Source organism: Mobula birostris, chromosome 14 (genome assembly GCF_030028105.1).
Source record: "Mobula birostris isolate sMobBir1 chromosome 14, sMobBir1.hap1, whole genome shotgun sequence".
Classification (NCBI taxonomy): domain Eukaryota; kingdom Metazoa; phylum Chordata; class Chondrichthyes; order Myliobatiformes; family Myliobatidae; genus Mobula; species Mobula birostris.
In genome coordinates this window covers 24,514,617-24,533,833 of record NC_092383.1, presented here as the reverse complement: position 1 = coordinate 24,533,833, position 19,217 = coordinate 24,514,617, and the positions used below count along the sequence as shown (strand labels likewise).

The window sequence follows — 19,217 nt, the reverse complement described above, 5'->3', positions numbered from 1 at the left end:
AAGCTCCCAGGGATTGGAAAATATTCCACTTACCAATAAGTCAACTCCTGCTGACAAGGCCACCGCTTACTGCCTATTCCTGACTGCACTCGAGAAAGTTCTCTTCTTAAAATGCTCCACTCCTTCTGGTGAAGGTGCTCGTACCAAGCTGTAAGAATATTCAATACAGTCCACCCTCAGCATAAGCTGCCATCAATCACTGTACGACTAGCATCTGTTGGCTAAGATTGAACTATTATACTGGGAATTTCTCACCCATTTTCTACCTGGCCAGGTTTGTTGTGCCTCTCACATAAATCTGGGAAGTCTCTGCAATGATAGCATTTTTCTCACCACTTTATTCACATAAATTTGCAGATATACATCCATTTGTTACAATGGATTGTGACAAGATAGAGAAGTACTCTGGATGGACAACTTAAACCATTATGGCAGGTCTTCAATTTTTTTTCTTATGTAAGTTCCATAACGTAATACTCAAATATTTTTTTTTAAACACAGACTTCATTTCTCACTGAGCAATGGCAGGAGGAGTTTAAGTCCAGACCTTCCTCTGAGGTCCTGTACAGTGGTTGTACTTGATTTCAATGCATGCCTCAGCATATACTCTCGATCTGGAAATGTGCCGTCTAAACAATTCAGTTTTGGCGAGAACCAATAGAGGACCAGGAGGTTGTGGGCAGATCTGAGGCCATCACTGATTGACCAGATAATGTTCCAGCAGCAGCTGAAATGCGTCTCAGCATGTATCCCTGGGAAGAGCCCAAGGAGCTGCGATGAGGGTAATTTAAGCAAAACAGGACAATCATACAAATTTCTTACTACCGTGGTTTTTTAAAATCATAAATAGAGCTTGTTCAAGCACTCACCAGTACAGTGGAGCAGCCCACTTTCAACTGTGTGGAGCACATTATTCTGCATTTTAAAATTGGACCTCAGCAAAGTTTAATTGATCTCCTTTCAGATCTTATGGCAAAATACATTCCAGAAAGAGACGGGCAGAACTTTAAAACCCACTACAATGACAGAGGGCAGTAGGCAATGGCACGGAGTCTTTGGATATGCATGAAAAACAACTAATGTTGTTTTCCCCCTTAGGTTGGGACAGACTAGAACTAAGGATCGTAGGTTTAGAGTGAAAGGTGAAATATCTAAGGAGAATCAGAAGGGCAACTCCTTCAGAGAGTGGTATGAGCATGGAATGAACTGCCAGCGGGAGGTGGTACACTTTGGAAGGACAAACTCCAAGGCAGAGTACAAAGTAAATGGCAGGATATTTGGTAGTGTGGAGGAGCAGAGGGATCTCGGGGTACATGTCCACAGATCCCTGAAAGTTGCCTCACAGGTGGATAGGGTAGTTAGTTAAGAAACCTTATGGGGTGTTAGCTTTCATAAGTCGAGGGATAGAGTTTAAGAGTTGCGATGTAATGATGCAGCTCTATAAAACTCTGGTTAGGCCACACTTAGAGTATTGTGTCCAGTTCTGGTCACCTCACTATAGGAAGGATGTGGAAGCATTGGAAAGGGTACAGAGGAGATTTATCAGGATGCTGCCTGGTTTAGAAAGTATGCATTATGATCAGAGATTAAGGGAGCTGGGACTTTACTCTTTGGAGAGGAGGAGGATGAGAGGAGACATGATAGAGGTGTACAAGATAATAAGAGGAATAGATAGAGTGGATAGTTAGCGCCTCTTCCCCAGGGCACCACTGCTCAATACAAGAGGACATGGCTTTAAGGTAAGGGGTGGGAAGTTCAAGGAGGATATTAGAGGAAGGTTTTTTACTCAGAGAGTGGTTGGTGCGTGGAATGCACTGCCTGAGTCAGTGGTGGAGGCAGATACACTAGTGAAATTTAAGAGACTACTAGACAGGTATATGGAGGAAGCTAAGGTGGGGGCTTATATGGGAGGCAGGGTTTGAGGGTCGGCACAACATTGTGGGCCGAAGGGCCTGTACTGTGCTGTACTATTCTATGTTCTATGTTCTATGAGTGTCTGATGTAGTTCATTTGTAACATTTAAGAGAAGTTTGGATAAGTACACGGATGGTTGTCTATAGTCCAAATGCATGTACAAACCCCATTTCCAGAAAAGTTGGGATATTTTCCAAAACGCAATAAAAACAAAAATCTGTGATATGTTAATTCACGTGAACCTTTATTTAACTGACAAAAGTACAAAGAAAACATTTTCAATAGTTTTACTGACCAACTTAATTGTATTTTGTAAGCATACACAAATTTAGAGTTTGATGGCTACCACACACTCAACAAAAGTTGGGACAGAGGCATGTTTACCATAGTGTTACATCACCTTTCCTTTTAATAACACTTTTTAATCATTTTGGAACTGAGGATACTAATTGTAGTAGATTTGCAACTGGAAATTTTGTCCATTCTTGCTTGATATAAGACTTCAGCTGCTCAACAGCCCGTGGTCTCCGTTGTCTGTCTCTCCACTTCAAGATGCGCCATACATTTTCAATAGGAGATAGATCTGGACTGGCAGCAGGCCAGTCAAGCACACGCACTCTGTATCTACAAAGCCACGCTGTTGTAGCCCGCGCAGAATGTGGTCTGGCATTGCCCTGCTGAAATAAGCATGGACGTCCCAGGAAGAGATGTCGCCTTGATGGTAACATTGTCTAAAATCCTAATATACACCTCAGAGTCGATGGTACCTTCACATGTATGCAACTCACCCATGCCGTGGGCACTGATGCACCCCCATACTATCACAGATGCTGGCTTTTGCAGCTTTCGCTGATAACAATCTGGATGGTCGTTTTCATCTTTGGCACGAAGAACTTGACGCCCGTTTTTTCTGAAAACTAGCTGAAATGTGGACTCATCTGACCACAGCACACAGTTCCACAGTCTTTCAGTCCATCTGAGATGAGCTCGGGCCCAGAGAACTCGCCAGCGTTTCTGCATAGAGTTGATATATGGCTTCCTCCTTGCATAATACAGTTTCAAGTTGCATTTCTGGATGCAGCAACGGACTGTGTTGAGTGACAATGGTTTTCCAAAGTACTCCCGAGCCCAGATGGCTATAATTGTCACAGTAGCATGACGGTTTCTTAGGCAGTGCCGCCTGAGGGCTCAAAGATCACGCGCATTCAACAGTGGTTTCCGACCTTGCCCTTTACGCACTGAGCTGTCTCTGAATTCTCTGAATCTTTTCACAATATTATGTACTGTAGATGTTGAAAGACCTAAATTCTCTGCAATCTTGCATTGAGAAATGTTCCTTTTTGAACTGACTAACAATTCTCTCACGAATTTTGGCACAAAGGGGTGAGCCACGACCCAGCCTTGCTTGCAAAGACTGAGCCTTTGATGGACGCTACTTTTATACCCAGTCATGATACCTCACCTGCTACCAATTAGCCTGCTTAATGTGGAGTCTTCCAAACCGGTGTTACTTGAATATTCTGTGCACTTTCCAATCTTATTTTAACTCTGTCCCAACTTTTGTTGAGTGTGTTGCAGCCATCAAATTCTAAATTTGTGTATATTTACAAAATACAATTAAGTTGGACAGTAAAACTACTGAAAATCTTTTCTTTGTACTTTTGTCAGTTAAATAAAGGTTCACGTGAATTAACATATCACAGATTTTTGTTTTTATTGCATTTTGGAAAATATCTCAACTTTTCTGGAAATGGGGTTTGTAGATGGGATTAGGCAGAATAACAATTCACAGACTAGATGGGCTGAAGGGCCTGTTTCTGTGCTGTAGTGTTCTATGGCTCTAAGTGCAGTCACATTCAAATCATCTCCCACATCTTGCCCTTGGCCTATTTACAATGTTACCTTGTGACCTTCAGGGTCTTAATGAATATTATCATCTTAAAAAGCAAAGCTGAAACAACATACCAAAACCATATCCACGGTATACATACATAGACTCAAATCTCTTCAGAAATCAATGAACCAGTAAATATCGTGGAAACCAGCTGACTATCAAAAAGCAAAATACTAACGCAAGACTGCCCTTAACATGCTAGTCTTCTAAAAGAGCACTAAAATGGGAAAATTATTCATCAGTTTGGCAAGAAATCCAGAGAGTTTTAAATCCAATTACAATCCTATTTTTAAAAATAGTATGCACTGACTGCTGAATAGAAATCATTAATGAACCACCCTAAACCATCAGCGCCTAGAAATTAAATTGCAGTGCTATTTCATTCAGTGTCGTACAAATTAAATCAATTCACCCCCTACCACCGCACCCCCCGCCCCCCACTAGAGTGAAGTGAAGTAGCAACAAACTCCTTATGCATCACTGGAAATGTAATCAGGTATCTGCACACGAGTCACCACTGCAAGTACAGTAACTGAATGGATTGAATTGTTTGCTGTTCAACAATCATTTAGGAGCATTGCAGGAGGACTGCATGGCCCTAAGAGTGAACGTCACTGGAGATGAACTGTGCAATTAGCCAACTCTCTTGCTGTATTCATTCTGCACTTTCTGTAGCACTCACTAATATAAGTGTAGCAGACACTCTGAAGCCCTCAGTCATATAAGAAACAGGCCTGTGACTTCAGTCTTACAAATCCACTAATCCCATTTGCTATTCACCTAAATCTCCAAAAGAAAAACAAAATTCTCCTTTGGCACTTAAATGATCCCTGCCCAGAATCCTGGGCCCAGTTCTCAGCTAATTCTACCCAAACTTCCTCTCTTTCCCATATTCAATATAGAAGTCCTTGATCTCTCTTCCCACTAAGCCCACATTTTTGGCAACCCTTGACCTCTCTCGAAATACAGCCACTCAAGTCTTTTCCCCTCTTCCAAACATTTACCCAACACAAGACTGAAACCTTACGACTCCCCCCTCCCAACCGACTACTGAACAAAGTTGGATTCTTCCCCGCACCTTCCACAAATCACTGCACGAGGTTCCCTGGTTGCATAGGGCTCTGATGCCATCGACCAACCCCGACCCATGAATACAACACACACCCCAATCAATCTCACCAAAACCACACTTGGGACCTATCTAACAAGCAACGCTTGTGACGCCAAATATGTTCAACCAAGGCTTACTAGAGAATGTACTCGAATTTCCAGACCCACTTTATGAACCAAATAGTGGCTTAATTACCAAAAGTTTGCCTTCAAACTCTCACCCTACTCAAAAGTAATAACTACAATGCCTTGGGCATAACAGGATTTGAAAAGTTCTCAGTACTGATGATGGTGCCTCATATCAAGAAATTGGATTTTTACAGGTCACACACCTTTATAACATGTGCAGCAAATCCTGTTCCTTATTCAGTTCACAGTTATTGAAACAACCTAACAATGAGAAAATATTTTAAATGTGATGGAAAGAGATTAAAAGCATCATCTCCTGCATTCTGCAATCACAAAATGAGTCTTTCAGAGGACCTCAGTATACATTTATAGAATATCTGTGACTTTGCAAGTCCCTCACAAGGATAGTACTCACTCATTTATCATTGCACTGCTGGCTGGTTTGAGCTTTATCCAGTTTTATCTGGATTGTGCAGTATGTTTAATGCTTGGCCAGATACAATTTTATTTGAACTATTTGGATATCTTGCATTTCCAATAGCTCAGTACTTACTCCAATGTAATAATCTTCCATAAACATCAAAACAAAAAGCCTTGTACATCATTTAAAAAAATATACCAGGCTATATTTTGGAAACTACAGCGTGTCAGAAATTAATCTACAATTAAAACCAAAAGACAAAAAGTCTAAAATTAAACCGTGGCTTTCTGAAAAATAATTTAATATATGTATTTAGTTATCACATAATACAAGTTATTTTGATAGTTATAAAATGTCAGGCTAGTACAATCTATACAGGTCCCTCTTCTAATTGTAATAATGCATTATAATTTAGAACATAAAACAGTACAGGGCTTCAGGTTCTGACCTATATAAACATACTCCACAACTAATCTAACCTTTGGTCCAGAACCCTCCATTTTTCTTACATAAATGTGCCCAAGTCACTCACACATCCCTAATGGATCTGCCTCTACCACCATTGGGCCATACATTCCAGGTACCCATTACTCTGTGTAAAAAGACCTACCTCTGACAAATCCCCTAAACCTTCCTCCAATCACCTTAAACAGCTGTCCTTTGGTATTGGCCATTGCTGGCCTGGGTACAAGGGTGCTGGCTGTCCACTCTATCTGCTTCTCATAATCTTACATTTAAATTCATATCTTTTTTTGAAAAAGGTTAAAGTTAGAAAACTTTAACAAAATAAATTGCAATTGTGAAAACAGCTGGGCTTTTGGTGATCTGTATTCCAATAACTCTCCGTGACCTAATGTCAGATTTTGTTTGACAACACTTTACAAAGATTTACCATGCTGAAAGATGCTAAATGAATACAAGTTGGTTCTTTGTTGAAACATGAACAACATTGATGTAATCTTGCAAAATAATACAAAATATGTTAAAAGTATCTCCAAATGAACCACAAAATATATAGCTACTTTGCATTTTTTTTTCCAAAAAGCACATATGATTTGCCAAATGTTAAGTTGAGTTGAGAGAAGAGCCACCAGCATTAAAGTTCCATTTAAGAAATGTGAGAAAGGAAAAGCAAACGAAAAGCAGAACAAAACTGAGTGACTGCTGAGAAGTTCTTTCTAATTCATAATCTAGCTTCAACAATAAAATAAGACTAATATTTTCAGTAACATGAATGGGAATCAATGATCAAATTCATTAAAAATTCCTTTCCTATTTCTCTTTCCCTCCCTCTATATTCCTCCAACATCCTGTACTTCTGATATTTTGCAAATTTAATAAGCATAATTTCCAGCATGTCTGATAACTACCTTACAATATCATAAAAGGCTTTACACCACCATGAAAAAAATCATTGGTAAAGAGAGACAATACTATTATTTCATGACTAGTTGTCAAAACACACCAATAATAAATGGTTTTGGTTCTGTTTCAGACGCCCAGTCACATTTATATTTGTAGTCCCGATACAGGGTCTTAATCCTAAAAAAAAAAAATCGATAATTCCTGCCCCCCCCAAACAAATGCTGAGTTCTTCCAGCAGTTTGTTTTCTTGCTCTATATTTACATCATGCTTTTGTAAATTGTAATATTATTGATAACTTGCAATGAAAACAACTGGAAGTAGAAAAGCCAGGTGATACACGAGGAACAACTTCCACTATTCTCAAAACATTGACATTCACAAAATCTATCATTTCTTTTAAATCTTATTCCAATATAAAGACCTAGTAGTAGTTCCAGTGCCTCAGGTTCAAAGCTTCATTCTTCCCACTGAAACAAACTCACGCAAATCCAAGGATAATGTATAGTGGAAATAAAAGCAGTCATAAAGCTCAAAGAAAAGCACATTTCTATGGCCAACACAACTAATAGTTAAAGAATTAATTGAACAGTGGTACATTTACCTGTATTATTATTTTTAAAACAAATCTCTACTCACCAGAATACCCCACCCCACACACACACACTTTAAATCAACATACACAAGCTGAAAGAAACACTATTTTACCCACATGAATATAATCAGAAGCAAATCCGAAACACACCAAAGCTGTCGACCCTCCCAGTCATGAGGGCTTCAAAAACAACTGTTCTACGATGGACTTTCTCAAACCAACTGTTTGTGGTCTATCACGAGGCTGACTAAAACACCAAATGCCTCTGGCCCAGTGGACACCTTACTCCAGTTTGAAAAATGGTGACAGCTGAAGGAAGAGATATTGATGGCTCACTAGTGGTTGAACAGCTGAGAAACCATTGCTGTCTTCTTCTATTTCACCTGCATCAGCAAAGTCACAGCTTGTAAAAGTCCACACAGTAGGACCTTTCAGACAAACATTTTTTTCTGTTCATTTGAATGCTCCCCAAAGTCACACTTTACAATGTTTAGTTATAGCTGTCAAGTGGTCTAAAGATTCAGATCTACCTTACTCACACTCCATCGAGAAAGACTATGCAGTTCAATGATAGCAAGCCAAACTAGCTTTCCCAACAGCAGAATTACTTTAATACTGGGATTTATGCTTCAATGGGTTCTAAGGCACTGAGCCAAGAAAGAAATGCAAGAGTAAACTCGCATACGGGCTTGTTTCAAATTTAGGCAGAAAAATAGGTTGTACATTCAATACATAATTACATGAATTTATGATTTAGTGCTTAATAAAAATTATTCTCCCTAACCCACAAAAGGCAATAACTGTTTCCAAAGGCACCAGACCGATAAATCTGTATCCCTTACTCTATTTATCAAGTATACATTAAAATGTAATTAAAATGTAATTATGCTATCTTGATCAGCATGCTAAATTAAGGATTTTTAGGGCAGAGCAATTTAATATACAACTCTCACTAGTAGATTCATGAGATTGCTATTTGCAATAACGCTGTCTTACCATTTAATAGTAAAAGTTCAGTAAGATTCCTCAAACTCTTGAAAAACCAGGAGTGTGTCTGACATCACTGGGGTTTACTGAGCAGAGAGCTAATCAATGAGCATCATTAAGCCTCATCAGCAAGCTCTTGAATAGTAGCCTGAATTAGATTGCTCTTGTTGACAGTCGGAGTCATTACCTCCAACATGAACTAGGTTGATGACTGTATATTGAAAGGATGAGTCCAAGTACAATCTCTAAATTTAATGGGCAATGATTTAACATTCAAAATAAAAACCCAAAAATCCTGCAAAAGTGAGATTGTAGAATATCATAATAACATGCAGCTAGGGAAAAAAATGGAATTTGCAGTCTAAACACCAAGTAAATATTAAATAACATCATTACTAATATCATTACTATGATTGACTTGATCACATTTGCAAATGCAATAAAGATAAACATTATTATGCATTCCTTGAGTGAATATCTCTCCTATATTTAAATTATTTATAAAGAAATCACACTTATTTAAACAACAGAATGATTTTAATACAAGTATCATAAAGAATGGCGAGGTGGAGATACATCTCCAGCAAAGGAGGTGTAAGGCGCTCCTTCCCTCCACGAGCCTGCCAGCCATACCTCGGAAAGATGTTGCACCTACTTAGCCCCCCGATCAGGGTCATGTGAAGCCATGGGAGCAGCTGGTGGATTGTCATTTGAGCAGCTGGTGAATATCACAAGTCCTGGTTGTGCGTCCACTGACGCCAGGCAGACAATCTCTGAAGATAACTGACAATGGCTGGGGTCACCCTTCTTATAAAGACACTGCTCAGAAGGAGGCAATGGCAAACCACTTTTGCAGAAAGACTTGCCAAGAACTATCATTGTCAAGACCATGATCAGCCGCGTCATACAACAGCACATAATAATGATGATCATCATCACATCATCAAGGAGGAAATCTTCACTCACATCAGGAATTGTATATTGGCTTTTTAAAAAAGTGAGGAAACTATTGAAGGGCACTCGAAGACAATTAGTGTTGACACTGAGAAGATATAGAGAAGCGGAAATTAAACTGCAAAAGAAAAAAAAATTCGCTAGGTCTCTGCCCAGCAGATCAATACCAAGTTTTTCTGTTCTCTGAACATGGACTGAGAGTATAGAACTATCTACCAGACACTAGCAGCATCTTGTATAATTGAACCATTCATAACTTAACTTAGAACTAAAAGTTAAACATGTTTTGTCTTATCAGATTAAAACTAATGCCAATTAGGTACACCAATTAATTATTAATCTCCAAATAAATCTTAATAATGTATCTCTGAGGACTGAGAGCACGAACATAATATTTCACGGAAGATTCAAAAGAAAAGAGGACTGCCAATTAAGGCGTAAGATTTCAGTGCCACAGCCAGTTTCAACAATGCTCATTAATAACAGCCAAATTCCTGAATAACAAAAGAATTTGGAACCAAAACTTCCTACAATCCATTTAAAGTATGTGATCAGGTCGTATGTTTCATAAACAGAATATATTACAATAACGTGGAATGCTGCACAGGAAGCTTTCAGCTTTTGAAACAAATCCTAAACTATCTGTTCAGAGATTAATGCATGATCCACAGGACCTGTGTCCAAGGACCCCTATCCCAGGCTTCTCTGAGTAAACTATCATTGCATGCGAGTTTCTAGTCAGAACAAGTCTGGGATAACAATTTTCAAGTCCGGGATAGCAATTAACAGGCTGCATCAGCTATCCTAAGGTCAGCCCAGTTCTTTAAGGGAGAAATCAATGGCAGCACCATTCTGTAGAATTGCACCGGAGAGATTGTGGCTGCAGTTCCTCGATCACCAACAATGTTTCCCTAGATTGAACGTCTGGAATCTGGGTCATAAACACAAAATAAGAGGAAAGCCCTCAGCCCACTACATACACTGTGACCATTTTGCCCATTCAGTACATGAAAAGAAGACCTCTTCAGAGGATAGTGAATCTTTAGATTCTCTACACAAGAGGGTTTATATGCTGTGTACATTCAAGAAAGAGGACAAGGGATTTTTTGACATTAAAGCAATCAAAGGATATAGGATTAGTGCAGGAAAATGATGCCGAGGTGAAAGATCAGCCATGTTCTTATAGAATGCCAAGAGTAGAAGGAATCAAATAGGCTTTGCCTGCTTTTCTTTCGTATGCTGGAAAATGCAGACCTAATACTGGCAACAAGTGCAATTTCAAATAGCCCTTTAAAACCACAATTGCCTAAAGGTTATCAAATAGAAAATGCAGCCATTGAAGAGGTGAATAGAAAAAGTAGTTATTGAAAAATGTTCAACAAAACAACAAAGGGTTAAAAATTAAAAAACAGAAGCTACACAAAGTACTCTGTCAGTATCAAGGAAGAGAAAAACAGAATCAATACTTTAGATCAAAGACCCCTCAACAAAACAGCGAATTCACTATCTGTATGTGCTGCCTGACCAGCCGCACAATTCTGTCATTTTCTCTTTGTTTTAGTTTTACAGCATCTGCAGCTTTTGTTCCAAAATGGAGTTATCAACTGTCTAGCTGGAATAAACACAGAAAAATAAAACTTTACTCAGTATGTTTATGGAGGATGGGGGATTTAAAATGTTGAAGTCACAGTACAAGAGGTCACAGAGTGAATGTGAATGGCCAATTATACCCAAGGGATTATTTCAGGTTTTAATTCTTTTTTGTAATCTATTAGTTGCCTTATATTTACTTCCAGTAATTAACAGGAAGACTTTCTGGCAAAGAAAGTATTCAATTACTATTCCTAATTCAAGAACATAGTTAAGAACCACCCCTTTCAGTTTGAACTGCAAGTCCATGCAATGAAATGTGACTGTAGTGTTAAATAGGTAGATTTATTATTTTGACCTAATGGACTAATAGAAATAGATTTTCTAGTCAGGATGTTAGAAACATAGAAAACATACAGCACAATGCAGTCCCTTTGGCCCACAAAACTATGCCAAACATGTCCCTACCTTAGAACTATCTAGACTTTACCCATAGCCTTCTACTTTTCTAAGCTCCATGTAGCCATCCAGGAGTCTCTTAAAAGACCCGATCGTTTCCACCTCCACCACTGCCGCCGGCAGCAGAAACCTGAGGGAAACTTGCAGCTATCAGTGGTTCTACGCTTCTAATGTTCTTGCTTTTCTAAATGTAAATGTCATGGGTTCAGGATGTAACCGGTTAGAATGCTCTCCATGGTACATCTGTAGAAATTTGCCTGTATTGGTGACATACACCAGTTCTCCTCCAATTCCTAATGAAATATAGCCACTGACATGCCTTCTTTGTAATTGCATCAATATGTTGGTCCCAGGATACATCTTCAAAGCTGTTGACTTGTGTTCCCTCAACTTCCCCTTCCTGAAGAACGCAATCAATTCTTTGGTCTTACGTTGCAGTGCAAGTTTGTTGTTGCACACCACTCAGCCAGTTGATCTATCTTGCTCCTGTACACCACCTCATCCTCATCTGAAATTCTGTCAATGCTTGTGTCATTGGTAAATTTGCAGATAGTATTTGATCTATGCCCAGCCACACAATCATTGGTGTAGAGAGAGTAGAGCAGTGAGCTAAGCACACATTCTTGAGGTGCACCAGTGTTGATTGTCAGTAAGGAGATATTATTTCCAATCCATACAGACTGTGGTCTCCTGGTGAAGAAGTCAAGGAAACAGTTGCAGAGGGAGGTACAGAGGCCCAGCTTTTGGAGTTTGTTGGTTAAAACTGAGGGTACGATTCTGTTGAATGGTCAGCTGTAATCAATAAACAGTAGCCTGATGTAGGTATTACTGCTGTCCAGGTGACCCAATATTGAGTGGAGAGCCAGTGAGATTGCATCCACTGTAGACCTATTAGGTGATAGGGATCCAGGTCCTTGCTCAGGAAGAACTTTATTCTAGCCATGACCAATCTCTGAAAGCACTTCATCACAGTAGGTATGCGCTGCTGGGCAGAAGCCACTGAGGTAACTCACCCTGCACTGGTATGATTGTTACCCTTTTAAAACAGGTGGCACCCTCCCTGCAGCAGTGAGAGATTGAAGATGTCCCTGAACATACCTGCCAGTTGGTTGGCGCAGGTTTTCAGAGCCTTACCAGGTACACCATCGGAGCCTGACAAATGGTGAGGATTCACCCTCTTGAAAGATGTTCTGGCATCAGCCTCCAAGACCATGATCACAGGGTCACCAGATACTGCAGGGATTCAGAATTATGTAGTTTTATTCTCTCCTTTAAAGTGTGCATAAAAGTTGTTGAACTCATCTGGGTGTGAAACATCACAGCCATTCATAATGTTAGGTTTTGCTGTGTAGGAAGTAATGGCCCGCAAACCTGCCAGAGCTGACGTGCATCCGTTTTTGTCTGTAACCTCAATGTGGATTGTCTTCTCACTCTTAAAATAGTCTTCTGTAGGTTGTACCTAGACTTCTTGTACAGTTCGGGATCACTGGTTTTGAATGCAATAGATCTAGCCCTCAGACTACAAATCTCCTAGTTCACACAGATAGCACACACAGTAACTACAGTACATCACAGGAGAAAGCAATTATATAGAAGGACATATTAAGCACAAGTGAGGTTCTGTTTTGGATAAGTTCAAGTATCTTTGGAGTTGCACCCATCAAGCAAGTAGAGTAAGTACTTCTTCGCCCTGACTAGTTCTGGATACAGTACATTGGTTCTGCAGTATAAAGTGATGAATCACTTCCTGAAAAATAACCATCCTCAGAGCATCTTATCCATATAAACTTCAATGCCCACTGTCCTTTTCCATCAAGACTGTAAAACCATTCATCATTTTCAATTAATATAAAGCATTGCTTGACAATAGTAACACACTTGTCATAAAAATGACTTGGCTTCATAGCTGCCTTATACTTCCACATGTCACTATTACAACTCTCAGCTCAGTTGAGTGCAAGGTAGCCAAAACTTCAAGTAGTCATGTTTCAGCAATTGTCAGAAGCTCCACTGATATTATCCACCAAGATGTATTTACACAAGTCATTCAGTTTAGAAAGGAATAATGTAAACACAATATTTCAGATAACTGAAATATTAATACAAATGGAAAAATTAAAAGTTGAAAGTTGATTAAAAGGATAAAATTATCTCAATCTTAATTTTTTTAAATCCCACAATTACTTACTTTTAGTATCCACTGCAGTTGTAATATCAAAAAAAAAATCCATTTACATGCAGTAAGAAAATACATGGCAAGGTATTACAAGTAAAACTGAAACAATCTTAAAATATTTCAGAATACACTTCACTGATTAAAGTACTTAGGTTAAATACTTAACGTATTAAGGTAACTAGAGTCATACATCCGCTATCATAAAGCACTATGTTGAACCAGCAAAGGAAGAATGATAAAAGACGTCTTCAAGCAAAGGTCAACTAGGACTAAACGTCAGATAGCTTGCATTCAAAAAGTTGCTGGACTAGGTCTTGCAAATTTGGCAAAAAAAGGTTCAATGCACAGTAAACAACGATTTTCAGCATTAAACTTGAGAACAAAATTCAGATTGAAAGCTGCTTGCTTTTATCAAAAGCAACTGGAAGGTGCAAGTCACCTTGATTTACAGGAAGCTCCAAGAAACTTCGATGCACGGGCTCCAAGAAACAGCAAGAGGCTCGTTTCTGAGGTAATAATTTGTCACATAGAGTGCAAATGTAGATGGTAATTTCAGTATAGATATATATGAATACAATGGGAGTGGTAAACAAAAATCTACATTTATGTGTGAAAAATAAAAATTAGATGTCATTGTAAGCCAAGGATGGGATGGTCATTGAATCCCAAAACCCTTGCATGTGTGAAATTGGTCAACATTAAGTATACCTTCCAAAAATCTTAAACACTTTAACAGTCCATGAACATTTGTTCCAACCACAATGAAGGAATTTTCATATTACTGTTGTTTAAAATGCATCCATGTTTTCACTACAGATGGAAGACTACATAAGAGTAACCAGTAGATTCTGGATAAGAAATAATGGCCTGATGTACCCTCACCAGTTCCTGTGTCCACATTGATAATGTAATCATACAGATAACTATACTGTCAAGAGAAACCCACCAGGGAGACTAGCCATTTTGTGCTAGAATGCCAAACCTACCCACCATAGCACTGGAGGTTAGATGCCACTTGACCTTTCCCACTCTCCCTAGACTTCCAGATCATCCTGCATGAGAGAACAGATGCACTTTTACATGATACTTCAGTTTTATGGTAGTCAAATCTGGGGCATATTACTTGTCCCCATTTATTTGAACTGCAAAAAGTAAATGGCTTGATTGCTTACTTTATTAATTAATAGGCTAAATTGTGCTGGAGACAGTCTGTACTTTGTGTCTGCCTCTTGCAGGATCTCTGGGGTCACGCTTTCCATTTACCGCTCCCAATGTTCTACTGGCCTTGCTGGCACAGCTGCTCCATGACGCAGTGCAAACTGTAAGCCATGACTAGTATGTACACAGTTGAATCTAAGACCCTTCCTCCAAACAGCCCAGATGGCCTTCTGATGACACAAGATGTCATGAGCTATTCCACATTTCTAGACAGCTCAAAAACATGTTAGTAAAACCAAATTGGAAATGAACAGATACATTTGAAACATTTTCAGCTTATGTCAGTATTAATTTTAAAACACATCTTTTTAATATATAGCTAGTGTAACACTAAGGGGGCAGAAACAGTTCATCCCACACCCCTCAGATCAATAAGGTATACAATGGTTCCTGAACTTCAAGGTTTGAGTAGGAACTTGGACACACAATTCTGTTTCCACCATGCAGTACATTGGAGCAGATAACTTAGATGCTCTGATATATACATTACAGTTGTTTCTTTCCAGAGCTCCCTCCTGAACTAATGTCAATTCACTCTGATGGTTTTAATTATTTTACACCAGACATGTATTTGAAATTTATTTCTAAATATTAACAGAACTATATTTAAAGATATTGAAACTTTTACTATCAGCCTTAAATGTATCTGATTATCAGAGACATTTAAGAACAGTTGAAAAGGCCATTGATCCTTACAGCAGTCAAGGGCCAAGAAGTGGAGTCACTGAATTCACTATCCGAGACCTAGTTACTCCTTCCAGTCTGCTCCTCCAGCCATGGGAATAGGCCAGGAGAAGGACGAGGGGATGTGGGGCTATAAACTCAAATTATGGACATAGTCAAGTGCAATACAACCTGTGGCAAACATTATGAATGTGTGTTACTATATTTGCAAATGACATAGGAAGAGTTAGAGCATACCATAAGAGTCTATCACAACTCACACAGCAATGCCATCTGATTACTAATTTCTCCTGTAACCTATTCTGTTGAGCTCCTCAGACTACCACTTCCATACACACTAAAAATAATCTACCAACATTTAAAACGTGGGAGGAAACCAGAACACCCAGTGGAAATCCACATGGTCACAAACTGAACTTGCAAACTTCCGTCCAGTCAACACAATAGGTCAGGAATGAACTTTTACAAGCATGTTACATAATGCCCCTGAAAGGAGATTAGGACTGCATTCTTCAAAAAAAAACAGTACACATTCAGAATTCACAAATTTTCAATTAAATTGAGATAAATGTAAAATCTTTGGACTGCAATGATTAACAGAATTCTTCCCGCTTCTTCCTGTTTAATAAGAGTCAATACATATACTGACTACATACTCTATCTTTTTGAAGAGTTTCATTGTAATTTTATTTATTTGTCATCATAGTTAAAGTAACTATTAAATTTTTCTCTGAATGATACCCAAAATAATCAGCAAGCTAATTTATTATACAATATTTTCTGCAGTATTTTTTGGTTTTCCCCAAAAACAGGCATTTTTCAGAATTATTCGGCCAGTGGTATAGAGACATCCACACCGGACTTTGAGATGAGTGATCTTGAGTTTGAATCCGGCTGGCTCCACACACGCTTCCCATCCATGTTGGGTTGAGTGTCGAGCTAGCAACTCGGCTTCGTAAACAAAAAGCCCAAAAAAATGCTAAAGAAATAGAAAGGTTGACACCTGATGCACCACTAGCTGCAGAAAGGAACATATACAAAAAGTTATCATAATTTTCAAGTAACTATCACTTAGAAGTTATTTATTGAAATGACATACAAGCTGGCCATATTACAATCACATAAAAAAAATATACACTACTAAAACTTGTCTGCACCTTCAAATCAATACTATTCAACAGAATTTTAAACACAAACTTAAAATTGTCTGCACAACATAATGCCACTTTTCAATAAATTCACAAGGACTTCCACTACTATTAAACATGGCATTTGTACGATCCCAACTCCAGATTCCATCACACAACTATTTAGTCATCCCATCTTTCAATTGCAACCTCAAGCAGTTCTAACAGAATCCTTAATGGAAACTCTTCTCTCAAGTCCCTTAACAAATAGCCAAGGACTTCCTAACTATCTCCAGGACTCTATTGAACTGGCTGCTAGCTTAAAATAAAATCTTCAACTTGCAGTTCTGACACTTTAAACCATAATCAGCTACACAGTTGTTCACAGAAAAGTGCAAGCAAAAACAGAAACAAAGAACGCACATTGTGAGAAGATCTCAGCATGCTTCACAGCTAATGAATTGACATAGTTACTTAGGCAAAATGCACCAGACAACTGAACACAGCAATTCCCCCATAAACAGAAAGTGAGCTGATAGACGAAAACAAAGAGAGCCAAGGCACCAAAGACCTACAGTGGGCAACATATAAGAAAAGATCTGCATAGCTATACCGCGTTTATCTGTAAATGGACAGGAAATAAATAGTTATGGGTGGGGTGGTATGTTCAAGCCTATTAATTTAGCTGCCAGATTCTTCTAAGTGTGCTTTGTACTTGAATGTTTTAAGTTTGATCTTTTCATGGTCTCCTAAGAAATGTACTATAACATTCACTTTATTACGGAACTTAAAATTCAAGATTTTGAACCCTAATTTCCAAATCGCAGATTAGTAATTTATCTAATTTAACTGGTCAAGTACATCCCAGACAGAGACCTTGATGAAAATATGTGGCTGGTTAGTACACCAATTCAACATTGTCTCTCACTAAGCTTTCAGTGCAGAGTTGGGCATAGGTTTTCCAAGTTTCTCAATTTGTCCACTTGAGCGACGAAAACATGCCAGTATTAATAATTGCAGATTCTGTTCTCCCATTCTTGAGCTGGGACTGAAGAAATTGCTTAACATTACTCATTTACGGTCTGACACTAGTAGTGAGGTTATGAGTTTAAAAGCATCATGCGAGTTACATTGTAGTCATTGTACTCTAAAATGTTCTGATGAAAATGTCTCTCCATTCCCATGTACTGTGGTATGACTAAGCAAAGTTATCCAGCTGATATCCCTATAATAATCTATAAAATTTCCCTCTTGGTTCTATGGTAATTTTATGTTGGACAGGCAGCAAGAATCCATTTATGCTGAAAAATTAAAAACAGGAAATGATTGAGCCATTATTATCAATAAATTTCCACAGTGCCAAAACTCCTTACCATTAATTCACATATCCTTAAGTAAAACAATCAAGGAAGTCCTCCTCTCATTCTCTGATGCACCCCATATTTATCCTTGGATTAATTCTTTGTTAGTTGTTCCTTAATTAGCCCTTCCTTTTCCTGTTTCCTCCCAACACTTCATATGGCCTTAGAACAGGCTTGTTTTTCCTCTTAAAACAAAACAGGTATCCTTTGCTTCTTATTTCCAATTACACTTTGTGCCCCCCCCCCCCCATCTCCTTTTCCACTTGTCTCACTGTTATCATGCCAAAACAAAGGGTGGCAGAGGTCCTGGTTTGTATCAGACTCTTACCCAAACAGTCTGTTAATTCGGTATTACAGTCTTCCTCACCATATTATATTTTAGAGAGTGATAACACTTCATAGAAATCTCAAAAGATTTTATCTGTCAACATTGCAGCTCAACAAAACCAATTAAGTTGTTTGGAGCCTCACTTAGCCAAATTATTTAAGATATGAAAGATGGTACAAGTGCTAAATATCTATGCATCTATCAAAATAAACACAATGCCTTTCCTCACAAGAAATGTATGTATTTCTGTATTCAGGCTGTAACCATATGAAGGTCCCATGAACAACAGAAGCAAATGTGTATTTGAAGTTATTTCATGGTATTTTTCAGCTATTTTGTTTTGCAGCAACTCTTACTACAGAAGGACCAAAATAAAGCTTAGTTTTAAGTCAGTATCAATTCGTTGTAGATAAGAGCCTGAATTCTGACAGGAATTGGCAGCTACAAATCTCACCACAATGTACAATTCGGAAACCCCAGACGCAGGTGCAGAAAGTTAAATCTACTGCCAAGATGTGCAATAAAAGACACATGCTGTATTAGAAGTATATGAACTTCCCCATACCTATGCTAGTTCCATTGGCCATTACAACGATTTACTTAATACAGAAACCACATTTTCATCTGGCTTGAAAAGTATAATATATTCTGATTTGCACTCTGCCGTACTTCCTTGATAATGATTTTAAATATAATTTGTTGCTTAAGATAACTGAATCTGCCTGATGGCACAATCAAAATTGTATATTTCCTAAAATGATAAATTCATAACCCAACTTCAATTCCATGATCATTTCCAGTTGTTTAGAAAATACTTTCAAGTTCAAAGACTTAATATTTACACAAAATACATTCAGTACATTAATGTACAAGTATCTATGCAGCACACACACTACTTGTCAGGACC

At 38.4% G+C, this 19,217-nt stretch overlaps 1 protein-coding gene across 7 annotated transcripts in view; it reads right to left on the bottom strand.

Annotated features, from left to right (window-relative positions):
* Positions 1-19,217, bottom strand: part of mef2aa (myocyte enhancer factor 2aa) — a 192,326-nt gene that overhangs the window by 170,509 nt on the left and 2,600 nt on the right. The window contains exon 1 of one of the 7 annotated variants that reach the window (XM_072278258.1): positions 7,544-7,628. The exons of the other annotated variants lie outside the window; for them this stretch is intronic. The gene's annotated coding sequence lies outside the window, so the exon portion shown is untranslated. Of the gene's footprint in view, positions 1-7,543; positions 7,629-19,217 lie in introns of those variants that run through there. 7 annotated transcript variants of the gene reach the window in all.